Raw genomic sequence first — 27,632 nt, forward strand, 5'->3', positions numbered from 1 at the left:
GTTGTTCTACTTGTGGAGTTTTTCTTTCCCTGTAGTGTATTTGCTTTACTTGCATTCTGGACTTCATAGGCGGATCCTACTCTCCTGTTCAAGACAGATGTTGAATATCCATAAAGCTGTCAAAGAGTGGTCGCTGAGAGGGTAAAGGTGACTACTGGAGAGATCCAACAGCCTTCAAAAGTTTTAGCATGCCAAGACCTGATTAGTCTGCGGAGAGATGTTATTTATTGCTACCTGAGCTGCGATCCAACCCAGTACGGGGCTTTTGACACAAACCCTACAATCCCAGCCAAGAATTTTTCTATATTTTATTTGATGGGTTCTTATGTTTGACGGGTTTTTCTTTGCTTGCTATCTGTCATCCAGCACTATCTGTTTGAAACAGCACATGTTGCGCTCGGTCTCGTAATTAGCAGCAGTCTCCTGTCCCCTCAGGCTCCGCTGGTGGTGAGAGAGCAGCAAAGAGAGGCGGCTGAGCCAGAGCTATCTAATTTGTCAAAATAAAAACCATCCCAGACCCACACAATGATGTAACTTGGTAACAGTGTGCGAGTGTGAGGTGAAGCCTGATGCCGACGTGGAGAAGGCTGCAGATGGGAATGATGACATATTCAACTGCAAGCCCGCAAACAAGCTAGAATTGTATGTCATAAAAAGGGACACAGTTGTGGAGAATTAGGATCTCACAATTTGTACGTCTGCCCTCAAAACAATCAAATACAGATACTTCAATACAATAATGCTAAGTGAAGGACCAGGCAGTGCTTAACGTTGCCTCTGGCTAGGAAATCAGTGCACTGGTTTAACTCACTTTCTGCTCAAAGTTAAGGTTGGGTGTACTGTATCTATGTGACTACATTTATAGTAAAAGACATATTGTAGCTGTACAAGACATCTGTGCATAAATTCACCAGATTTCAGTACAGCACTAGAATGCAAAATGAACTTTTGGATTTCTTATTTATCAAGTCAAGCCAAGTACAACTTTATTGTCAAATTATCATTCTTCGAAATGGCAATATTTAAAGGGACGGGTAATTTTGCCCGAAATCACATAGGTATCGCATCAATAGTTGGAATGACTGGTCAGACATTGAGCTGCAGAAATCCTTTATATTCCATAAGGTTGCAGAAAGTAATTTTTTAATAATTAATTATTGTTGACATAAATAAAAGTAATATGAGCAAATGAGCTCATTTCAGAAGTGTGCCTCAAACTGGTTACCCATCACATTTAATCAGTACCCAAGATGTAGCTCTCGGTTTCAGTAAAGTTTGATGACCCCTCATCTGAAAAGATACAAGAGATGTGTCAAAAATAAGCTGTGATTGACACTGTAACCGCTTTGCACGTTGTTTCGTGCCGTTCACCGTGCGGCTGAGCGCCCCAAAGACTGTGGCCGGGCGCAGGCGTGTCCAAATTTGGCACTGGTTGCAAAGATACCGAACGGGTAATAGCCTGCTGTTTTTTTCTCGCTGGTTTGAATGAAAAAGTAGTTTCAGTGGAACCCCCTGGCTTTGCTTATCAAGGGGAAGAGGAGACGTATTTTATCAAAAGGTGCAGCACTTGAACGGTAGAGCATAATCTTTGGGGAACTTCTCCTGAGGACTGCGATATATTTCAGAGGCAACAATGACAGCAATCCCCTGTTTGCCGATAAAGATTACAACTCAGTATCCTCAAGGTGCCCTTTAACTATGAGTCATTGATCGATATGAAGCGAAATCATTTCAAAGTCTTGATTACATTGGATGGAACTTTTTCACTTTGCACTTTTTCAGAAAATTCTCTTGCCTGGTGTTAAATGTGCATCACTGCTGACCTACAATAATCCAAGGGGACTATATAGAGAGCATTGGCCATATTCGTATTTTCATGTACTTTCAGCGCTCTGTCAGGCACAGTTTCAACAGCTCTCCTATGCATGGCAAAGCAAGAACCATATTGATCAATCAACATAATTGATGTATACAAAGGTTACAGTGTATGTACAATAAATCTTCTGATTCAAACCAATGTTTTCTCGTTGCGTTGGCACTACACACTGCGGTGTGTGTTGTCAGTGACCTTTCTGGAATTCATTTCATTTTTTTTTTCAACGAGTGAGCCACCATCTTTGCATGTGTTAGATCTGTACGATATAACAATCACAGTGCAATATAAAAGCCTCTACTGCACAATATCATCGTTTATGTGGTTATTATAGATTTGAGATTTTCCTTGCCACTGCTGAGGGAATCCTGTTGTTTTTTTTCCTCGTCTTGGGAATGCGCTTCTGCTGAACAGAGACGGGCCACGGACACCGTAGAGAGGCGCCGGTCCACCAGCAGCCTTGCCAGGCAAATCAACGGGCTGTTTTTCATGAAGATAATTCTGCAAATTATTGAACTACTACAGTATTTGCTCACCATGTGGAAATGGCTCCACAGCTTCACTACGGTGAATGTGTGAATTCCAGTTGAGCTTTTGAGTGTCATTTTATACCCAGAGCCCCAAGTCTCCTTTGCCTGCAGTCCCACGTCAAGCACTGATGATAGATGTGATGAACTGCGCCCTCCACATTTGTTCATGTGATGTGGTGTGAGGTTTAACTGCATGAGGATGTTATGAAGGTTGCAGGCTTGGCACGGTAGCCATGAATGGTGGTCCGACAGTTGTCAGGCACTGAGTTGGTTTTTATGAGTAAAGCTGGAATGAAGCAGAACTTCCACTCAGGACAGGGGCTTGCCCTTGCTGGTGGCAAATAACACCATTTTTTTTTCTCATGATTAACTCTTGAGTTACCTAGCACAGTCCATTTGAAGCATTCATTTTCTTATTTGGGAATTTCGAGTATTCTAATATGCACAATGCATCTTAGATTAGACAAGTCCTCGAAACACTTGTCTGCATCCGTTTCTGTCCCTTCCTTGGCCCCTCCTGTCATAGCAGTGGTCTGTAACTCTATATTGAATGATGGGCTGGTTAGGGTTGTGGTTCTGTTGATGGCCCAAGGGCGGCAACCCAGCAGTCTGAGCATCTCCTCGTTTTTCGCGGTGTGGATTTCTCTCTCCTCCTCCCTGTAATTACTGTTGTGTTTGCATCTCTCTGTCTCTCTCTCTCTCTCTCTCTCTCTCTCTCTCTCTCTCTCTCTCTCTCTCTCTCTCCCTCTACGCGCGCACACACACACACACACACACACACACACACACACACACACACACACACACACGCACGCACACACACATTCTCGACATGTCTCAGACATGTTTATGATTAGTCAATTAAGGTTGTTTAGACAATTAAGGATGGAGAGACCTGCTTTTGTTCTTGTAAGTCTCTCTCTCTCTCTCTCTTCTCTTTCTCTCTCTCTCTCTCTCTCTCTCTCTCTCTCTCCCTCTCTCTCTCTGTCTCTCCCCCGCTTCTATGTCTGTTATGCATCCATCTGAATACCCCCTAAGCCTTCAGGCCTCCGGCTTCATCAACCAGCGTCTGTCTACAGATGGTCCTGTGTGGGTTTTTTTTTCTCGTCCTACTTCAGCTGAAAGAGAAGGGTTTGAAGTGAATGAAGAGGAAGCAAAGGATCCATGGTAGCTTTATTTCATTATTTTCTTGCCAGTTTGGAGACATCAGAAGTCGCAGATGTCTTAGACATCACGCAGATTGCATGCAGTTCATCCATCCATCCGTTTTCTAATTCGCTTTGTGATTTGAAATACATATTCAATTAAAATTGTGTACACTGCTTAATTCCCCTAAATAAAATATATTTATCTACAGGATGGATAGTTTTCTCAACTATTGTATATGCCGATGTTGAATTCTGAACTTTGACCAGTGTTCACCATGGCGACAGTTTTTATTGACGTAAAATCCAGTTAACACGCGGACAGATCATCGGAATACGCTTGTGTTTGGCTTTAGATGAACGTAAGAGGCCTCTCTATGCACGGGTATCAACCGGCGACTCAGTCAAGTGCTTCCTTCCATTTTTCTCTCCGAATGACCTCACAAATTTCCTTTCAAATTGCCTTGTAATTACAAAAACGGTAAGCAATCTCGTGTGGTCTAATCATTTCACCGAAAAAGCTCTTTCTACGATATGTTGATGCTGTGGGCGTGATCATCTTTCCGTACACCAGCCTGGAAAGATTCACTCAGACTTTGACCACAAATAGATTGGAGCTCCATTTTCCTAAGCTCCACTTTCCCCCAAAATTGTCACAACGGTTAAAAAAATGGTCGCTTTCATCCTCCCTTCAAAATACAAGTTCAGCCACTTCACTTTCCCATTTCTATTTTTAAGGTGATGTTCTTGTGCAGCTATGAAAATATATATTGGTCTGGACTTTTTTTTTAAAGTATTCAGAATACAAAAATATTTGTACATTGACAAAATGTATTGATTAGGAAATGCAGCAGCACCGCAAAATGATCAGCAAATAAAATCGCTTTTGCAAGCAATGTAAACCCAAACTTGTAAATTATGTTTTCATCAGAAATAATTAAGAAATCATAAAATATATATTTTTTGCATAGAATGAACATCACTGAACCCGAGTACATTGTGTGCCTGTGTACTAATGTTACTATAACTAAAATTCACAGATGTGGCAGCTATTCTGTGGACATGCCGCATGAAAATGTTCCCTTTAAAATGCTCTACTTTGCCATCATTTTTTAGCAGTTAGGCAATTATGGTTGCACCGTATATTCATGAAATCCATTATGTAGCAGTGATTTCCACTCACTCAGAGTAGGTCTGATTTGTACAAACTGCTGTGCATGACAGCTGCACAGTCCTACAAAATTTACATAAGAATATTCAGGTTTCTGACCTTTGTCAAGTGCACTACTTAACAATACCAACACATTTGTCTGCAACTTTTGTGATTTTTTTTGTTTTTGTTTGTTTTTTGGTGTGATTTGAAAGTGAACAAAATATTCTGATGGGCAAACAAGGATGCTTTTGAAAAGTGCTTATTATAAATATATAATATATATAGTTAAGATCACTGTCGTAGCAAGGAACAACAACTACAGTACAAATGGATGGATCGAGGCATGCTCAAGTAAGACTGAAATCAATGAGAAATTGCACCTATTAGACATGTCATGCAATTAGGTTTATTGTAGTTAAGCATCTATCAGCTGCTGTACAAATTACCTGAGCCACATTCTAAAAATACAGTTAAAAGTAAGAGGTGAATGTTGCGCATCGAAATCTTGGTAACATCCCGTATTCGTAATAACAGTAACATTTTTGACGAGGCATCATGCTCCCCTGACACCAGCGGATGTTGATTTGCTCCAGGTCCAGATGGTGATTAGAATCTTTAGAAACATGATACAGAATCACAGAGTATGTCTCTGAAGATACCTCAACGAGCTCGCCTTCATTATCAAGGCGAACGGCAATCTGCTTCTGCATGAAGATGAATGTCTGTGGCTGGTTGGAAAGAGTTCTTAACGTACTTCAACTGATTATCTGTGATGTGCCCCATGGCGGCCCACGACTTCAGTGTGGCTGAAAGCTGCTCATGGGCGGCCACCGAACCCGTAGTGTCTTCAAATCCCTCACTGTGCTTTTGCCCAGCCAGAACAAACTGCATAAATCAGACGCTTTGTAATCGCTCGACTGGTGTGCAGCCAGAAGAGAAACAGGACTTAATGTGGAACTGGGTTGAACTTGCCTGTTGGTGGATTGAAGCGTAAAAGATCAACTCGACTGCACGGTGCAACATGTCAGCCCTAGTCCTCGAGTATTCTTGAGTCTCTTTGCCATGCGTTTTAATTAAAAGCCAACAGATTATCTCTCTTAATACATCATGTGGCGTTAGGAGCGCACATGTACAGTGTTGCACACAGACAGACTTGCACACAGTGATAATAATCGCCTTAAATGGGAGTAAAATGCAATGCTGGGCTGGATCATCCAACAAGTAAATCCTTCACATGGTCAGAATAGCACAGCGGACATTCAAAGCGGCTACTCAATAATGCGAGAAAAGCTTTCTCGCTGCCAAGGAATACAGTGTGTGAAGATGACGCCTCTAATGTGCTCTTTGACCAACAAAATGAGATTAGTGGGATTTATATCCAATAATGTGAGACATCTGTTGCATCAGCTCAGTGCATTTCCTTAGGGAGACTTGACTGGTAAATACTGGCTATAGGTTATTCTGCCATCATCAGACCTCCAATGATTTGACTGGGTCCAAGCACTTAGTAGGTCTAGACGTGGGTTTGTGTTTCCAACGCTAATGCGGGTTGATGGCTCTTAAACTGTGGCCACTCTCAGGCTCTTGGCCCTCTTCATATTAATAGGATTAACAAATCTGTGGATGAGTGGGGCACACAGTGTAAGCAGAGATCCCTGAGCTGTCAAAAATCCAAACTTACTCGGCTCTCCCAAATCTAAATAAGATGCTATAGATTGCCCATTTTCATTAAGGAAGCAAGAAGACTAGTGGGCATCAATGATCCTCTCCTTCTCGGGGGCCGGCCGCTCAAACAAAGAGCAGTGGCTGGTTTCATTAAGGTTATGACACAAGGCGGCCAGTTCAGATGGGATGCATTTGTCCATTGTAAGAGGAAAGGATTGTGTGGTCCCGCTGTTCCCCCTGGACTCAAAGAATGAGCAAATCAAACATTGGCTGTGGGACGGAAGCTAGACCTCAGTGCCCTCAGTTTGAATGGAGCTTTGCGGACTAAATCTGTCAGAACCAATTTAGTGAACTTGTTAAGGAGATACGTGCTCTGGTTGGTATTTTTTGAACTGGGCAGACAGAAGAAGAGCAGAAGATTCAATGTTAACTAAGCTAACATTCAATGTTTCCGACTCACTGTGTGTGTGCTAGTTCATCTAGCTGGGGTGGTATTTCGTTGATGGCTGTAAAGATGATGCCATCGTCAAAGACTGTTTACATGCAGTCAATAACCCTTTCAAAGTTATATTAGCAATATTCAGGTTTTGAAAGGCTATGTAAAACCCACAAAAAACTGAATATGCTCATGTTTGTGTTTTCAAAAGCCCAACTAAGACCCCTGGGTTACCGTATTTTCCGCACTGTAAGGCACACCTAAAGGCATTACATTTTCTCAAAAGCTGACAGTGCGCCTTATGATCCGATGCGCCTTATATATGGATCAATATTCAGATTTCTTGGACATAGTATTTTAAAAGTTCTGTAAAACGCTTTGTTCCAGCTGCAGTGGTTGTGAAAGCTCTATATAAATAAGTTGTATTTTGTTGTATTCCTTTGGGGTAGCTCCATCTAGTGGATGCATGATGCAAATGCAGCCACTATTGTAGTTTCTCTTCTCTGAGCCTTATGATGCAGTATACCCTAATTATGAAAACATCTTTAAAATAGGTAATTCATTGAAGGTGCACCTTATACTCAAAGTGCTTATATGTGGAAAATACGGTACTCCTTTTCAAACGCAAATATTTGGTGACATAATACCTCCTTTGAAAGAAACACTGGTTCGTGTTCTGCGCATGTTCTTTGCGCAGGGAATCACGGTCTTTTGCATACAAGAAGTACTTGTATGCAAGGGTTCTGGCGCTCAAGCCACCAGAAACACACACGCAGAGAGAAACCAACATGGTGAAACAGAACCATACTTTTGAAGCGAGGAGTAAACGCACTACTTTAATATTGTGGTAAGGGACATGAATTTATTGTTTTGTTATTGTTGTTTTTTTATTGACGGTAGGTAGCAAGAAGGAAAAATGACGTCTATTTGTGTCATGACGTCTGCGCATAGCGGTTTAGATAGAGATATTCCAACAGATAACAATTATCATGTATATGGTAGTAACTGTCAGCTCACGGATGTTCAGAATGTTTCAGAAACCGGACTTTTAGACCTTAACCCAACCATTGACGGCATCTAAACGAAGTCAATGCATCAAGACTAATGCCTTTTGACAACACTAAGGGTGGATTGCCATATTGGAAATATAAAGTAAAGACATCAAGGTCTTTGAAGCTTGAGTTAATTTTGTAAAATGTGAGCAATCGAGAGTATTGCTCTTTGAATTGTTATGATGATCAAAGCTCGATCATGGTTTCCGTAGCAGTGGATTTTTCCAAACTAACCATGTTTACATAATTTGTGCTGTCATATATTTAATGCTGTCTCACTCTGCCTTTTCCTTTCACAGTATTTGGGCTTTAGATTGCTGCTCCATTTGGCCCTAGATCCGTTTTGGTTTTCATGAAATGATTATATTATTGCAACTAGAGCAGAAGTGGATGGTTCCAAACATTTTTTGTTTGTTTCTTGGCCACTAAACAACAGATCAAATGGAAGCCCGAATTGTGTGTGTGAAAATCAGAGAAGTGGAACATTTCCCAGTCTATATGTTCAACTGTTTCCTGTAATTGAAACCCGTGAATTTAGTGTGTTGTGCATCAAAATGTGTATGACACCTAACAGCCCGAAGTAAACCACTCTCGGGGACACTCCGATATAATGACTTTGTTGTCGTGCATAAGGTGACTCCAATCCACAGCTCTCCTCAGAGGGCTTATCACTCCATGATGTTTTGATATAAAATAACAATATACTTGTATATGTTATACATGTTTTTCTAGGGACTTTTGCTTTTCATTGAACACTGGGGAGCTAAATATTTCCTTCTTTTTTTGGATACATTTGAATTAAAGTCGAAAGTCAGAATTCTTGTCGTAGCAGGTGATTTCAGGATCTTATCAGCTATGCAATAGATCAATTTTGGGGATAAGTTGGCAAGTTCTCATGAGGCAGATGCATGTAAGAGCGCTCCAGATGGTAAATAAATCCACTCCTGTTGTATTGTATTTCACAGATGAAGCCAACTTTCTCACTCACTCTCTTGCTTGTGCACTGTCATTGGGAATAAAATCACAGTGGAGGTAGATTGATGGATTCTTGATGGTTTACAGGGCTGCTTTCACTGGTTTATTTTGGCTGAGCGCTGACCCCAAGTGTCTCCGGCCGCGGTGTTTCTCTTCATCACTGACCTCCGTATGTCAGTTTCCCCTCCAGCTATTCCTCCAAGTGAGCGCTTCCTCTCGGCTACCTAGATGGATACACACAATTTGTGCGAGTTTATTTTGATTTGAAAAGGAACGGGTAACGAGAAAATGACTGTTATTCCTCTACCAGCCCCTTAAGGCCAAGGAGCGAAGAGAGCTCTGACAGAATAATGAGGATCTTGAATCCCCAAAATACATTTCTAATTGGAGGTCCAAAGGAAAACATTACTTTGAGAAAGTGATTGTGAGGAGGGATGGACCAAAGTGAAAGGGTGCGAGAAGTTGAGTTCACATGTGAGGTTGTGGCTGTCATTTACCTCAACCTGCCCTGACTGTGAACTCCAGATGCTAAAAGGCTTACACCACCAACCTGATGTGATGTTCGGAAGGCCTTAAACCTCACCGGTTGCCCCAGGCCTCGAAACATATCCAAAAATTACAGTAGAGCCATGTAGTTCATCAGCACCAAGTGCAAAGCTGAGTTTTTGTTTTAATTATGAAGGAGCTAGAAGGGTCTGAAGACTTGTGGCCTTTATTTTCTTGAGGAGTGCAGCGCTACTGACCCTCACATTGAGCAATATCACGTTATCATAAAAATGCAGCTCCAAGAATGTCTTTTTTTTTTTTAACCTTATTGGTCAACATAAAATTACATCTCTTTTCTTATAAGACAGATTGTCTCACGATACGACTAAAATAATTACGACACAGAGAACACTTCACTAAGTTTAACTACGCTTTCAGCTCCCAACCTCGGGTGCTCATTTACTCCATTTGCTAATTGTACCCATCACTCCTCTTGACTGACGCCGCTGATGATTCTGCCACATGCCAATTGATGCAGGCAAGGCGGCAGGTACCTTCTGTGCAAACTCCCTCGGGACATAGCTCTGTTGTTTTCGAATAAATAGATCTCCACTGGCATTTTGATCGCGTCACATCCTGAACTGAACATCTTTCAGCTCTTATTATTAATGCACCTTGGGGCTACCATTCCTCAGTAGCTGGTCTTTGAAGATTTATTGATTTGTTTTCAACAAAATAATAAGCTGCCATATTTTTCCACGTGACAGTTTAGATGAGTAGCCCTTATTAGCATTCCATTTATTTCTTCCTGCCACCACGATAGAGCCCAATTCATTCATCCATTCAAAGAGATACAAATTGAAAAAAAACAAAAAAAACATGTTATGGTCTTTTACAGAAACATCGCATTTGTATGTGATTTGTACATGAATAGGAGCTATCTACTTACACAAGTGAATACTGTACAGTGTCACCAAATTTTAAGGTGCATTACCATGTAGTCTAGAAGTCACTCCAGTCACGAGTACTTCTGACTTACAAAGTACACTTTGTAAGTCAGAAGTAATAAATCATATGGTTTCAATCATGGTTGATAGTACCAATAGGACAGTGATCGATTAGATGTGGTGGGCCGAGAAGTTAATTTACGGCTAACTGTATAATGTTTTCACGGAACTTTCACATAGACCATCTTGGCAATTTACAACTACAGCTTCAAACATCTCACACACCCCGATTAACTTGGGCGAGAATCACCCTATTTTCTAGTCCTGCCATCATATCACCCAAAGCAGATGGATGGACGGTGCGTGGCAACAGCACATATGGCTCCTCCATCAACAGAGAATGATCTCTCCACGGGACCCCCTAAGTTATTAATACAAAAACATTTTCCCAAAAACTTTAATTAACAGATTTTCCCAGGTAACTTCTATGTAACTGATAATTGACCAGCTGCCTCCCATGTAAGCCAATTATTATTTTTATTTATAATTGTTGTGTAAATTTATCAAAACAGGCTACTGCTCTGTATTGACTTTTAACACCTGTATGTTATGATCACGTCTCCTCTAAATATTCCCACTGTCACTCTTCTAGTCCTTTGCTCTTTTGGAAGCTTCTGCACTTCTTTCATGAATGCAATGCAACTACAAAAGACATGTTTATTTCACTAATTTTAAATATAGTATTAGGAGTTGGGTTAGAGCATGAACGAGATGTTGGTGCAGCGCATTGCAGGTGCCACACATGAGATTGCCTTATTAACAGAGTAGCTGTGTCAGCACTTACTGTATAGGAGGAGACTTGTGACCATAACATATAATTGTTTACAGTTACCTGGAACAAAATGTGCAAAATAACCTTGGGACTCACTAGTCAACAATAGCCTGTTACGGTTAATTTCCATCACAAACCTTTTCACCCCCATTGGAGTGTTCTAATTCACAACCATACTGTGTCATTGTTCGGGGAGGATTTCATTGTCAAGAATGTAAAAAGTAAAAACAACAACAAAAGAACTACGCAATTTCCATCGTCATGGCAAATTCAAATGTTGCACCAATACCAGCTCCATTTAATAACGAGAGGATGGAATTAAGAGTAATTGTAGAACAGTCAACCTAGCTACAGTCTCCGCAGAGAGAATAGTTAGATGCCACTCCCCACCCCTCCTAATGTTTAAAATTGCCTTTGTTAAAAATTCAAAACCAAAATACTTACCAAACTATGATCCCAAAGCACATGAATATAATTTCACCATAACCCTTAAAATAAATAACTGAGTGTGATTCAATTTAAAAATAAATGCTTTGGAAGAGCGAGTGTGATGGCTTGTATGCTGCTGCTTAACAGCCTTTAAAAACAGCATTTACTGCCATTGTGTAACATCAGTGGTGCATCGATACTCACATTTTTCAAAATACATAGAGTACTGTACAGAGCAAATGACTCTTTATCTTTAGTTTGATAGTCACTGTACCAGAAATTTAGCTGCTTGTCTTTACCAGCGCATCAGCTGTTAACTTCTACGAACACTGCCAAGAGTGATCCACATCTTTCTCTTTATCATCTTGAGATGTTTACCACCGTTATCTCTCTGACATAAACTGCATAATATGCCTCGCCTGCCTGTTGGACCTTGACGGGATTGTTGTTGAATGTGCTGCTGTTCTCTGTCAAACCAGCTGGCTATCAGCTCGAATAGAATAGAATAGAGTAGAGCACAACTTTGTCAAGATGCACACCAAGTTTGTAAATCTGTTAAAAAATAAATATAATAAATAATAAATCAGTTTCATGTTGCCGATGGGTTGTTTGTTTAATTTAATTTATATGAATAGGTTGCGCTTTGGAGATCCTTGAGATGTTATTTCATAAACATTCATAAAGGTACATAAAGGCTTTACCATATCGAATTGAATCGTAATCCCACTAAATCAAACCAAATCAAAAGATTCCACTTGAAAATGTAACGTTCTTCAAACTATCAAGATACACATCAAATAGTTTTTTTAGCGGACAGATGCACATGCCTAAATTGCACAATGTACACACTAGTATATCACCCATCATGGGTAAACGATATGAACACAAAGCTAACATGAAAAGGACAGGTTAAAATTATTTCAACCCCATTCAGTTCAGGATTTTGATTTGCGTGATAAATCATCATCTTCACCATTAGTATTTGGAACACAGTTGCCTTTTCAGTCCAAAATGAGTTATTTTAACTAGGCGTATTCTTAAGGACAACCACCAAGGACGGCAAAATGACCGTACCAACAAGCAGCTGGTAATTGATTTGTTAACTCTCTCATTCGTATGATGAAATGAAATGGCAAGTACAGTCCTGAGGCCTTGCGCAGGACAGGGAGGAATGATGACCAATCAATACTCCATCACCTAGCTATCAGCATGTGTCATATCACCCCACCATGTCTTTTGTTAAATCACCCAGACCTGTCACTCCATTATACCTGGAATATTATAACAAAATACTTAAGACAACGTGTCATTTTTACATATACCTTTATTTATTTATTTTTTTTATTTTATTATTATTATTTTTTTTTAAGTGTATGTGGTCAAGGGAGCATAAAATGTGACACAAATTCAAACAAAGGTTCTTGATTATGGAGGAGTCGCAACGATACATTAAAGACATCACAGGATTGGGCTTCATTCTTTCCGGATTTTTACCAAGACAATCTTAAAAGATAATCAATTTCGATGTGCTGTTCTGACTGCAATATTGCATGAAAGTTGACAAAAATATGGACCATGCGTCCAGTAGCTACGCCAAATACGAGGATATGCTTGGGGCAACCCTAAATAATTTGTTACTTCAACATGAATAATACAAGTACAGCAGACTAATGGAGTGGCCGTGCTGCACGGTAGCCTCTCTGGATGGGGACTCTGACGTTGAAGCATGGCGAGGGATTTCATTAATCTGTTTACATGGACCTAATACCACCGTGCAGTGCAATGTTTGGCAGTGGTGCCTTCTAACTCAGATTCTGGCAGCCAAGAATTGGGGATAGGTCAATTGCACTTTTCATGTCGTAAAATCCATAGAAAAGTAATATTGTGGCAATTTTTTTTTTCTTTGTGAAGGACGGGAAGAATTTGAAAAAGTAATAAAACACTTAGCACATCATAAAAAGGAATAAGCACACCTTCAGCTGTGGCAGAAAGCCCTTTCTTACAGGCTCTCTTTCCTTTAAGCCTGAGAAGCAAAGCCCAAAATGATGGTGAAGAGTCGAAAACAGTGATTTTCATTATGCTGTACGGGTGTCACTCGCGGTATGCCAGTGTCACTGCCTAAGTACAGTTCTGATGTATTTAACTTAAGTTGAACATTCATGCATTTAATCCGAATGAACTGTTTTTTTTTAAATGTAGGTACAATATTTACATAACATTTGAATTGTATATTTAAAACAATATTTTTAAACTATTTTGAATTTCCATAGTACTTGTGTTTTTTTACCAGTTTTCTTCCCATTACAACACAGCTGAGTAGGTAGAAGGGTAGTTGGCAATTGCTCAAAATGTGATACCATAAGGGTTGCACATTTGATACCCAGTTGCACTGTGGCCCTTCAAAGAATCCTCGCACAAGAAACTCCCATACATGGTCCAAGAAACTCCCGTAGATGTTCCAGATACTGCATACTCAGTGTGTACTGCATATGAGTTGTATGCCCGCCATTAATCATCAGCGAATGAATGAGGTTACATTGTAAAATCACTGAGTAAATTGGAGACAGAAAAAATGTTCGGAAAGATTTGTTTTCTCCATTTATGGCCATCAAAATTAGAGCAGGGCAATTTACTGTCTTAAAAAGTTGCAAACACAATGTGGTTGTGGGTGCTGAAGTGATTTCCCGATGATGGAGATGACCTGTATTCACCTCTTACTCCCCGTTTAGCTTACCTACGGGTATGTGCAAGAAAATAAAAATAATTCGAATTTTTTAAGTCTTTGCATGATGGATGGGGTTGATTTACTCAAATGAACCGTGGTTAATCAATTATTTGAGAATTAATTGGTCTGTGCTCGTCTTGCAATCTAAACGAGTTGCTGTGGGAATGTCAATATGAAGAGGCAAAATTTGGTTTGCAAATGTTTCAAGATTAAAAATGTGATCCTTCGGTGTGGCTGTAGCTGCTGAACTGACTGCTACTAGTCTGAATTTTGCCCCCTTACCTCTTGCATGCTAAAAGGCTTACTTTTACCTTTTACGATTTAGCATTTGAAAGAAACAAGTTTTAGCTGGGAGCCGCAGACTCTGCTGCTTTTACTTTTTGAGGTGCTGTTAGTGTGTAGGTTGAGTTACTTCGGTGCATAATGGGTCTCTGAAGGAAGGAATGTTCCAGTTTAATTCAATTTATTATACTCATTACAATCCCTCAAAAGGAAATTTAACTTACATTGCGGTATATTTCCTATTGTTCTGTTGTTCAAGGAGAATTTTACATTCACAGCCCAACTGGTCGACAGACTGTCCATTGCTACCCTGACGACTTTAGCAAGGCTGCAAAAGTGGCTAGTAAAAAAAGTCATAATAACAAAAAAAAATAAAAAATGGATGACTTCACCCCTGTGCCATAAATCGGTGATCACACTAAAGTTTGGCCGCTACATTGCCAAAAAAAAAAAAAAAAAAAATGAATTGAAGGTTTTTATGGCTCCTTTGGAAGGAGGCTAAAATAAATCTTTCCTCCCATTCTGAATTCAGCGGCTTACTCTATTTCAAACAACCCTGTAAATCTTTCCTCTGTGAAGGTCCAACCTCCTCTGAACTTTGCTATCAGGGATCTGACATTCAGGCAGGTTCGCATGATGAAACACGCAATACTTTGTTCACAACTACGCACAGCTGTGTTGAACATGACCTCTCCCCAAGTTTCCTTCTTTTTTAACGTGCTCTGCAGTCAGTGGTCTCCTGTGTCATCATTAATCACACCAGGTAGGCAATTAGGCACATCTGTGATTAAATGTTTTAATTGGTGCGATGTTGGGGACAGCACCGCTGTTCTCTGCTTCACACTGAATGTTAAAACACTCCGAAGAGAGATTGGAATGATGCGAACAGATTTTCAGAACAATGGATGTCTGTGTAATTTTCCAAATGTGCCACAAATATCTCAAAGCAATGTTGCCATATGGGTGAGCTCATATCCCGTGACACACAGAAAATTGTGTCAGTCCAGGGCTGGATTTACAAAGATACCAAATAGGGACACCATATTGCATGTTCACTTTAATAAATTGTATGTATGCGTGACCAAGATTGCGATGTTTTCCCAAAATTTCAAATAGTGGGCACTTAAATTGTGTTGACTCATTTATGAGCTTGTGTGCGATGTTGGCAACAGCTGTAAAATTGGTGGAGAGATTGGTCAGTTTCAGATTTTTTTTCACGAATCGCTACTATTGGTCAATCCCTGTTTTATTTTTAAACATTATTAACTAAGATAATGTTTTGAAAATTACTTGCTGTCTTTGATAACGCAATGTTAATGGCTCAACAAACATGCCGTTTTTTTTTTTTTTGGTTTCATGATACGTGATAATTTTGGAGAGGCAAAGAACCGCCCGATGCTCAAAAAATTAAATATAAAGTTTGAACTAATGGAATTGAAAGTGATCGTGGAAGAGGCAAGCAAACATATGATTGATTGAGTTATACCCAAAAAATGTTTTGTTTACGACAATTTTAGGGAAGCCAGTTACTGCTTTCACGTGATGTCTTGTTTGATTTAACTTGCCAGAGTGTGTGGCAATTGGAGGCACCGTATCTGAAAAATCCTACATGACATTGTGTTTAAAACTGGAGGTAGACCACTGAAAAACTGATCTGGGAGGCCAACACCATTGTTATAGGGTATTTAAATGATCAAGATGTACGGGAATGCACAGTTGAAAGGCGTTTTGCCAGAGGCGATATGGCATGAATCCGTCTTGTGACTGGCTCAGCGTCAGATTTTACATCACTCAGAAGCTCTAGTATTACATTGCTGAATAGAAGATATGTCATGATAATATTTATTTCTGGCATTTAAAAAAGATTTCCACAAAGGGAAAAATTCTCTCTATGGCCTTAAAAAAAAATGGCTGACAAAATTGTCAGCACTATGCAGACATGCTGCGCATGCCTTTCAGAAGTGGTATTTACAGATTAAAAAAAATCAGCAATCACAATTCGTTTCCGATTTGATAGATCCTGTTTTGCGGACTAAATTCACCTGTTTGCACATATTCCTACCGGAACGTGTAAAATTACTCGTGTGGCAATTTGGCAGATGCAATCCCGAGTTTCGTAGAGCGGTTTCCACATATTTTCATGAGCAATCAAGTTTTTTTTCTTGCTTTTGCATGCACAAATCTTGAATGAGACCCATCGTTGTCTTTTGCTACTATGTAATCCGGTAAAACAAAGGACACACAGAAAGCGCCATTTCACATTTCGTTCATCACTAATGTGTTGAAAACATGTATTGACTAAAACATGTATTTTCTTTCAGTATCTTCTTTTTTCAGAAGACATTTTACTTGCCACTGTGTAAACTGATTTGACACAGGGAATTTCTGTCCTTTCAAGCAACCCCGGCACTTAATGCTGTTTTGTCTAGCCCTGGTCCCTGCTGAGTGTGCTTTTCACTTTTTTGGGCTGACACGTTCTAGTAAGAAGTGTAGTCTGCTCCAGGAAGTGTGCATGGTTTGCAGCAAGTAATGAATGAAAATGCTCTGTCGACCAAGCACTAAATGGAAAGATTATCTCATCATTATCTCCTACTTTTTGTGAGCCAAATTTTAACATTTGAAGGAGCCAAAAAGAGATTTTGCGGTGATGCGTGACCCCACCTCTACAGAAATAATTACTGAAATCATCGTGTGGTATGCCATTTATAACGTGCTCTACAGAGCAAATGAAAATAACGACGTAGATAGCAAAAGAAAACCCACAAAATTCCTGCAGTGACGTATCCCACACCAGGAGAGTTGCTCATCTTTCATTCTCGCATTCTTGGCTATACTTGTTTATCGTTCAGGAAACCAGTGAATTTTTCGTAAATACTTTCTCCCTGGGGAGCTAATCTATTTTCACGTGTGAATTTCCATGCTGGATCCCCTCAAGCTGAAACAAAAAAAAAATGCTTGATAATGATTCTTAGAATTGAAGATCATCTGACTTTCCAGTTTTAATAGCGGGAAAAGGCTGACTGGTTGCTCGAAAGTCTTCTGCGTGATGAGCGTTGTGTCATTCGGGCAATAAGAGCAATTACAGTATATGCTAAGCATCCCTGTTGATGTGATATACTAAACTCCGGGTAGAATCTTTTCCTTGTAATGATTCTGTAACATGCAACTCAATTCAACTTAAGAGCCTGTAAACCACGTACAGTTTAGGTAAGTACAAGAACATTTTTTCCCCTTTCAAATTATTTTAACATTTTTATTACGGCTCTAGTTACAGTATGCCCTGCTATGCATTGTGTTGTCTGTTGGAAATGTTGTATTTGTTATGAGCAGGGTCTTTGTCGCTAGATTATTGACACACCGGAACAGTATTCAAGTGCTGTCCTTGTTTCATGTGTGTGCATTACTTTGGGTTTGCCGCTGCATACTGCCAGAGCTCGTATGCCAGAGTACTGGTTTTGGCATAGTCTTGATAACAACCCTGACTGTTTCAATATTTTACAATAGCTCAGAACAAATACATGGAAATGTTTAAAAGAAAATGCTTTTCGTTTCATAGAGTTGTAAAGATATCCGTTTTTTTTTTAATTTGTCTTTTTTTTAATGAGGGCATAAAAAGGCATTGATTATAGTTTGAATTTCCCTTTTGTAAATTTCAGTTGTAATGTTTGTCTTATATATGTCAACAGCAATATTGTTCATATGTGACACACATGTAACAAACTGTCCCTACCGTGTAAAAGTTAACATTGACCCCTGTCATATCTTAATCAGTCAACACTCAACCTTTGACAATAAAGAATGGTTGCAGTTAGGTAGTTCCACTTACACTGAAAAAAATAATGTGTCCAATTTTATTTTGTGAAGTGGTTGCAAATAATAGAAGCATCTGGATTTCTATACATTTTAAAATATATACCTGTCGTCTACACAAAAAAGAGGATTGAGATCCAGGTGATTTTATTTTGTCCAACCACTTGACGAATAAAATTCATCATAAAGCAGTTCGCGCTTCTGCTATGCTAGTTAAGCCACATCAGAGTTTCCCGTTTTTTTCCTCGCTGCATCTTCATCCACGTACTGTTGTAATGCAGTCAACTCATTAAATGAAAGCCCCTCCCCCACCCCCGTTCCACATTCATATTACCGTTTCAGCTGATTCTCGGTGGGATAAGATTTGTAAACAGAAGAGTTTGTGGTTTATATGTCACGGAGGATTGTTCCTGAAGGGCACGTGCGGGTGGGTGGTCATAAACTTAACAGAGGCCTGGTTTGATTGCTCGAAGCATCCTCGAGTCCCCTACCAGACTGCTGTGGTAGACATAGAACAGCCACCCGCCCCCTCATGATGACCCATAAATCTGTTCCTGTCTGCAGAGGGATTATGGACCGAGTAGACTAATCTCCTTCTGTGCATTTACATGCAGCCACGATCCTTAAATCTTCTGGCCATTGTTTCAAGAAGTCTCACTATTGTTTGCGGTTGCAAGCTGCATTTTGCCCATAATTTCTGCACAGTATAAAGACAAGGAAACGCTAACTAGAGTATTTGAGTATTTTATTTGTGATACTTGAGAAGGAACGGCGCTTGTAAGGGGCCACCTGTAATAACAAATGACTCCCCAGTGTGTAGGAAACATCCAAAAGCAGCACCGTCGGTGATTTTGTCTTGATTTATGAATACTCCGCAAATGCCGGAGGGTTACGCTTGAAACGTAGCCTGAGGTGTTGCAGAGTGAAAAAATAAGCATGTGAAGGGCTTTCTGGTCAATTACATCCAGCAGCACATACTGTATATACTGTATTTGAGCGCCAATATCTACCACCCAAATGACTTTTCTTTTCTTTATCTGCCAGTACATTTTGCTTGAGCGTAGTGGCCTGAGTACAGCTGGGAGTTGTTGTTTGACCAGATGTGACATTTTTAGCCTCTGTGGTGTGAAAAGGTTTGCAAAGCTGTATGAAATTATTTTTTAAGAAGAGGCAAAAAATAAAATATTAACTGGAATTGTTTACCTCAGACTGTTTTCACATACAATGACCAATGTCCATTAGATTGTGACTAATGGACTGTTATTTTTGTTCAGTAAAAGTCATCCTGAAAAGAAACATACAAATGATTGTAGAAATGTTGTCACACAAATTCGACTCTGTAATTGTCATTGTAATTCCCATTCTGACTGGAGCAAGATAATTAGCCAATTACAAATGACTGAACCAGTCACTTTTGATAACCATTTAATAATTTATGTAGTGCATTTCTTTTGTAGTAACAACAAATGCTATACAGTTAAAACAAGGGTTCTGAATTAAAGTCTGTCTACCGTAACAGTCAGTCATTAACATTTAAGTTTGAAATTGTTGTCACGCATGATATGAGGATCTGAATGTCACCTTTATAGCCACCATTTCAATTAAACTAATACTTGATGCGATAATAACCAATTTAGGTCTTTTCGGGTGTCAGTATTGATTTATTTTTTTGCAAGCGTATTAATGATTCATTTTACAGGTAATTTGTTTTCAATATTAGCAAAAAATTGGGACCCTAGCGAGGATAAGCAGCTCAGATAATTGATGGATTAGAAATTCTTTTATTTTCTGTTTAATTAAGTCTTATTATTTGATAATGTACCTTTTCTTCTAATAAACTAACAATATCTACTTCCAGATAGGGGACATATTTTGAAACACACTGCATAGTCTGTGATATGATGAAATGAAATCATGCTCTTCTTTTTGGCCCTTATGTGTAAAATTTTCCCACAAGCTTCCCGTAGCATCTTGAGTGTCCCTGCTGTCTGAACTCTGCTGGACCAGCCGTCTGGTGAATTGTTGATCTTTGGCTTGGTTTGGCTGTCCATTCTCTGTTGGAAAGTCATTTTTCAAGTTATTTTATCACTTAGTACGGAGACAGGCAGTCATACCAATCACATCCTTGTCTGAGAAAATGTTTGACGAAGACTTGACCTCATCTGCGCTCACCCCCCGCAACCCGAACATGACCTATTGCATTGCAACATTCTGCATAGAAACCCTCTCACTCGTTCGGGCCGCTTGCAGGCATCCTTCCTCGAATGAAACAAGCTGCTGGCGGCTGATCATGTCAGTGTTGACTGATGCGTAGTGACAGTTGTGTGATATAACCTGCTGGACAAGCAGGTCGGGGATTGTGCATGCATTGTCTGATTAATGGCATCAACAGCATGCAGCCACTCAGACTTATCGGCATCGGCTGTTAAGTGTTGATCATAAATATTTTTTGTAAGCGTCAACGGTCAACCTAAGACATGACCGAGATGACGTAAGTTCTCTCTTCATCCTTCCGTTCTCTCCTGCTCTCTGATCCATGAGCATTGTGGAAGGTCAGCTGCTCTTCTCCGGTGACCTCAATTCCTTAAGGAAAGGTTTCCTGAGATGCTACACACTCCCTGCCCCTTTCTGGCAGCTGACCTGGAAACGGCTCCGACTGCAGCTGAGGCTGTGACATAGGTTGTTTGGAGAAACCTCCAATGAGGAAGCTGAAGTGTCCGTCCTCCACCCACCCCCTTTGCTTTTTGATCTGATGAAGGACACAGCTCCATCTGTTTCCTGCTCCAGACTGCTGCGGTGTTCCCAGTCGTATCAGATGAAGAGAAATGACAAACGGACGGATGCGCCACTACTTTATTCTGCTGTTATGACAAGTGGTTCGGCTTGAGCGAGAGCTCTGGAAATATTGGCATGTTTGTTAAAGCACATGGAATGCGGATGTGAGTAAAGCATTCGAGCAGATCAATGGTCGCAAACAATTGACATATTCTCTCACGGCGTTTGTGCTTAAGAGTCCGTCATAACCCATCAATAACCAGTCCCATCTGAAATTGTTTGAAATTGCAAACACCCTGCTGGCTACATCCAGGACTGTCCATCCTTTTCCACGAGTGTGTCAGCAATCGCCGGCCTCAGGCCTCTTGTCTTCCTCCAGCACCTGTCAATGCCATTGTCCTCCAATGCCGACGAACACAGCGACGCAGACGTGCTCCGGGCGACCTTTTCAATGGCACTCTCCCTTCGACGCAGACGCTTTTGTTGCACACGCCTTTCTTTCCTGATTTCGGGGCAATCACCAAGGAGGCATCCATCTTCCATTTGAAGGAGGCGTGGTGCTGTGGGCTTGCTTGGTGTGATAATGGACCACACATGGTCGTGCTCGAGATGCTCACTGGGACCAGGGCCTCGATGCGTGGGCTCAAGCCTGAGCTTTGCCCACTCAAAGTGCTCTTCTTCTCAGCCTTTTGTCTAGGCCCATTCACTTAACCTAAGCTCTGCTGGGGTCTTTGTCCTTCTATCTAGGGGCCTAGTGCCTCTGTTTTCTTGACAGCATCAACAATCTGCCACCAACAAGAATTCAAAAACAAAATAATTGAATGATGGGCAGATGCTTTTTTCTGTTTAATTTTGCAAGTTTTACGGGATGATCCTAATGCATAAAACGTACTCTAGGTCATCATTAATCATCCTACCAATTATGATGAACCACTTTTAATTGTAAAGTGCAACTTTGAGGATTGTCTTGCATTTCACTTTTACACTGATTTTATAAAAAAAAAAAAAAAAAAAAAAAAGAACCAAATTAACTGTAGCAAGTAAAACAAACATCTTAACAGTGACAATTTGTGATAATGCCCTGAGATTGACTAGCGACTAATTCAGGTTGTCAACCAAGGTCAGCTGATATGGGCTCCAGCACACCTGCGACCTGAGTGAGCCCAAGTGGTACAAACACAGGTACTCCTTTCAGTTGCATTAGTTTCATCTGCTACATAAATAAGGAATATCAATACACCAAGATGACAAATGCAAGTACACTAAACTACCTTATAGATACAGCTACAAATTATTGTTGTACAAATCGTTAACACTGACTATAATGTCAAAACGACAATTTTGGTCTTTGTTTTCAAAGGCGCACTTGAGGTTGTTGCTTGGTGCTCAGCTATTTCTCCAGACCCACCGACCTCACTGGCAGTGGCTATTCTAGGATTTAGAACTGTTACTAGTAATTAGCATGGATATTATATATTAACATTGTATAACTTAAGAGAGGCCTTAAATCGATCGACCAAATTAAACATGAACTGGAAAAGGTTTCTGGTGAGGACATAGTTGTACAAAATGGAACGCACACTAATTGCCACATCTTGAGTAGACCTCACTGTAAACGTGATGTCATCTTTACTGGACGTCTCTATGAATTGAAGAGAAAGAAAAGCATCACCTCATTTTTCCCATTATAAATCCCCCAAGGATCTCAACAATAAAAAGATCTCTCACTGTACATGTCCATAGTGGTTAATTAACCTTCACCACAAAGCACAGGAATCAGTCAAAATCATTAGCCACCCCCTCACCAAAATAAATAAATAAATAATCCTTCCATGCCCTTAATGTCGGACTTATTTAATACTCGCTGTGTAATGCAAAAATTGTAAATATATAATCTGCAAATATTAATATTTTGTCTTTTTTATTTTGTCTCAGTACTTCTGATGTTTGGCACACATCAAGGCCCATCCTCTTTTTTCTTTTCTTACTTGATGTTTGAAGTCAACCTAATTTAAAAAAAAATAAAATAAAATCTTTCGAAATGTATAAAACCTCTGTAATGACATTACCACCCTGACACTTGAGAAATACTGTTCTGGATTTTACTGATTGTATTGGATTTGAGATAGTGTGATGCAATTCTCATATTGATTGGACTCCTATTTGACAGACAGAGGTTTAATGCGTCTTAAACTTTATTTAGACCTGCACCAGTGATGTATAACATTCAGTGGTTAAAAAGTCATCTGCGCCACGTGGCCCTTTAATGTGCCAACCAACAATACAGATTGGGAGAATATAAAGACTATCGTCTTGCATTGCTTTAATAGGTGCTTTGAAAAAGTTTTGGAGCGTAGTGTTTCTGTTTTATACATCCTGGTCACTGCACTGCCTGTGCAATATAGTTTTAACAAAACACATGTGCTTTTTCTACTACAGACCCACTGGTAATTTGTGTGTGAGCCCTGCAAAGTATTCAACCAGCTTTTCCTAGCACTGTATCATGTTTTAGCCAACAATGTTCTCTGAAATACAATTCTAATTATGCACAACTTTTACAATCCTCATTCATCGCAAAAATCATTTTCCCTTTCTCGACAACAAAATCTGTCAAAGTACGGTTTTGTGACTCACAAAGCAACAGTTGATAATGAAAAAGCCCAATTTTGTTTGATCATGGAACAGGTTTCTTTTTCCAGCCGTCTGACCCGCCAGCCACAGCCAGTTGATTCATCATTAGTCTTCCAAATGCTACGCCAAGAAGTCGTTGAACCTGGACAAGAATTAAATAATTTTAAAATACATTTCATAATGTTCGTAATCTCTGACAGGTTTGTCACTAATCATACTCTGAAATAGGTATGCGCGCATGATCCCATAAATTGTGTCTATTTCCCAGTGTCTTATCTTTGAGGTGAATAGTACATTTCTTATAGCTGGCTATGACTTACCGGTAATTTATACAAGCTTGATCGAACTGTTTCCACATTGAGGTACCATAGAGCCATAGATAACTGTAGTCAGCACACAAAAATCAATAACTGTTCACTTTATCCTCTTGATATTGAACTTTTAGATCAAAGGGATGGGCAGTAAATATAAACTCATCAAATAAAATTATCGTATAAATAGCATGAGGCAATGATTTGCTGTTTAAAGTAAAAAGAAAAAATCAAATCACACGTATTGACGAATTCATTTGGGAATGGAATCTTGCGATGGTATTGTGAAAAAAAAAATAGAGTAAAAACTCCAAACTCAATTAGCCACAACGAGAGTAATTCACAGTCAATTTGTAATCCTACATTTTATAGTGAATGTTGAAAATCATTTGCTTTAGATAAGATGGTGTGACTTGGCTGCTGTAAGATTCAACACGCAAAAATGGTCCTCTTTGCAAAAATGCTAATTAGTTCCTAAGGGGAAATGAAACCCATTTAAAACATGAAAAAGCTGTTTGGCTTCCTTGTGGATCTCGTGTTTATTCTGGTCCTGTGGGAAAACAGGTTCTGAGCATTCCCTGCATTAACAGAAGGATTCCAACAAACAGAAATGAGTTTATATTATTCCAAGCAGTGGACAGTGCTCATTTTTTTGACAGATTTCTTTCAGTCTCATATTGGTACAGTCTTATCGCAATGCTTGCCTTTTTCGAAATCTTACCGATCCGTCATCCCTCTTTGAAATATAAACACGATATTATCTAACCTGACTTAAGTTCAAATCAGTCCGGTGTATCTCGAAGCAAGCAGGAGTTAATGAGGCAGCAATATCGGGCCTCAGTGGTGCATTAGTCCAGTCTGTCGCAGAAAGCCCTGAAGGAAGACCAGAGGTCCATCAGCAGCTCTCCACACACTCATTGGCGGGCAGGCCACATGTGCATTCAATTAAAGGGCTGGAAGTGGAGCCCAAATGGGGATGTTTAAAGGAGTGAGCCAGGCTTTCGAGTGACACAAGAACACTGGCCTGTTGTGATAGTATCTAATGAGATCACTCAGAGCTGCATCCTTGAATGCTGCCATTCATTAATGCGATGCTTCTTTGTATATGCATGCGTGTCCCATTTCACTAAATAAGCTTTCACGCTGTGTTCTGCTGGAGGCTCTGTGGTGGCAAGGGGCAAGCTAACAGAGATCTGCTCTTAATATAGCTAATGGTGGGATGACTGAGGAATAGGCTTTCCAAGAGCCCTTTTGCGTTCTCCGGTGTGGTTTAGGGTGGCCTTTATTTGATTGGTTCTTGCCCGTTTTTCATGTCTGATTGCCCATGGCTTTTAGAAATTAGCCCCAAACCATAAACTGTTAGGAGTCAGACACCCAATTTTTATTCTGCACCAAGACAGCTTCTTCATCTTGAAACCGAAGCGGATTATTGCCATTAAAATGATGTTTCAAATGTCGAACATATAAGATGGCGCATGCACTTAAGATGTCTTCTCTTTTCCGCTCCACTGGCATTCTCAAATATTCTTTGGGCACTTAAGCCCCCCCCCCCCATGCAAGAAACATCAGTGAGAAACTGCCCTCTTTGCTGATGTGCTGTGATTTAAGCTCATCCTTCAGTCCTGCCTTGAGTCCCCTTACGGTAAAAGCTTTGGGAATAAGGATGACAAAAAGGCTGGACTAAGCAATCTATTCACTTATTTGTAGCCCCTTTGTATGAACATTCCATCCCACCCTGCTCCTCCCTCCATCTTGTGGGGGTTGCCTGTTGAATTGTTCGGTCAAACCAGAATACATTAACAGCACAGTGATGGGCCAGCAAGAAAAAGTTGCTTGAACACAGTGCAGTACATGCTTCCTTCACACTGATGTCCCTTGCCATCAGAAAGACAAGCGTTCCAAATACGTGAGGAGGAACAAATCAGACAAATCTATTACCGTGCACCCGAAAAGGTCAGACCAAGACAAAAAGCCCTCCTGTTGTGAGAGGGCTGATTGTTTAGTGGCACCTCTAACAGAGCCGGGAGTACTACCAAAGCATTAGACATGGGTCAGACTGAGGGTACACATAAAGGTAGAACACACTGGGAACAAAAAGATTCTTCATGTTGGTCCATGAGGTTTATTTAATAAGTCCTCTATTTGCTTCCATTTTCCATTTAAATGCTTAAAATAACTAGTTGAGACTGAGAAATTTGAATTAGTTACGTTTGCCAAGGAGGTCATGTTTTATCGCTTCTTTACTCGGTAGGATTTTACAAACAAAAAATATATCTAATTACGATGCGGGTCTGGATGCAGGTGTTTAGTGAGATCTCGTCTGTACTTTGTATCGGTGCTGACAGCGGCACAACCCGGAAATATGTGTGCCGGTCTCTATCTGTTGATTGCGCAATAAATAACAGCGACCAGTTCTGGAATGACCTAACTTTGACAACTACTGGACAAAGAGGCGTTGTCAGTGGATACTATTCTCTGTCCGTTAAATCTTCTATTTGTTAAATCTGAAATTCGTTAAATCCGGGTCCATTAAATCGACGTTCCATGGTATTTATTCTGATGTTCCCTGTAAAATTATGTAAGTCATAATGTATCATTGCATCGAATGATGTCTTCCGAATTAACAGGCAGTTGTTGACGCCGAGGGTTTGGTGTGTGAATGGTAGTTGGATTGAAAGTTTATTTCAAGTTTTGAAAAGAAAGTGGCCCTTTTGGGTAAACACGTCAAACCCACAGATTTTTTTCCACATGGACCATCTATCTGTATGTTTGATATGATATATCCATTTATAGAATATGGAAAGTATATACAGTGGACCCCGCAAAGAGCGTGGGATAGGGACTAAGATGGCCCACAAGATTGCACAAATCTGCATATAATTGACGTCTATTATAAATGCACTGAAAAAGAATCTGCAGTATGTACAGTACAGATAATTTTTAACCCCACGAAATTATTCTTGAACAAGCACATAAACCACTGGCAACCATTTTTCATGAAAAATGCCCCCCCCATCCAAAAATAAATATATATATACACACACACACACACACACACACACACACACACACACACACACACACAGTATTGTAAATATTGAGAAAACAAAATCTGTGAATCCGTGGTTGTCAAACCGCGAGTATTTTGGGGTCTGCTTGTCCTATAGATCTGGGTAAGTATAATAAGTGCATCTTAGTCCTGACTTTTTCTTTTCTCTTACTCAAACCACAAAATGAAACAGACAAAAGAAAAGATTATAAGGCTGCGAAGCCAAGAATGTTTGGTCTCACTGTTCTGCCTAGTCTGTGTAATATCCCACTCAGTTGGCTTCCATGCTGGCAGCATAGGTTCAATTCCCTCTCACTGTGGTGAGAATGTGAGTGTGAGAGGCTTGTTGTCTCGAAATGTGCCCAGCGATTGACTGGTGACGAGTCCACGTCAGTGTAGTCTGCCTTTTGACTGAAGTCAGCTCGGATAACCTCTAACTCCCTGCAGCGTAGTAGAAGATCAGCAGTACTGATGGACAGGTTCTATAACCTTGAAGGGAATTAAAAACAGCCCATGATTTACAGGT

General features: G+C 40.1%; 1 protein-coding gene and 1 long non-coding RNA gene across 3 annotated transcripts in view; one reads left to right on the top strand and one right to left on the bottom strand.

Moving 5' to 3' along the window:
* tmtc2b (transmembrane O-mannosyltransferase targeting cadherins 2b) overlaps positions 1-27,632 on the top strand; it is an 82,083-nt gene that overhangs the window by 2,065 nt on the left and 52,386 nt on the right. The gene's annotated exons all lie outside the window — the stretch shown is intronic.
* Positions 3,248-27,143, bottom strand: LOC109530440 (uncharacterized). Of its 2 annotated transcripts, none has more exons than XR_002171011.1 (3): positions 27,112-27,143; positions 22,913-22,915; positions 3,248-3,330 (listed from the first exon to the last, which is right to left on the bottom strand). It is a non-coding gene; the product is annotated as an uncharacterized LOC109530440 (long non-coding RNA). The 2 variants fall into 2 exon arrangements; XR_002171012.1 differs by having other exon boundaries at positions 27,124-27,141.

The sequence above is a fragment of the Hippocampus comes genome, unplaced genomic scaffold (assembly GCF_001891065.2).
Source record: "Hippocampus comes isolate QL1 unplaced genomic scaffold, H_comes_QL1_v1.1 scaffold104, whole genome shotgun sequence".
Taxonomy (NCBI): domain Eukaryota; kingdom Metazoa; phylum Chordata; class Actinopteri; order Syngnathiformes; family Syngnathidae; genus Hippocampus; species Hippocampus comes.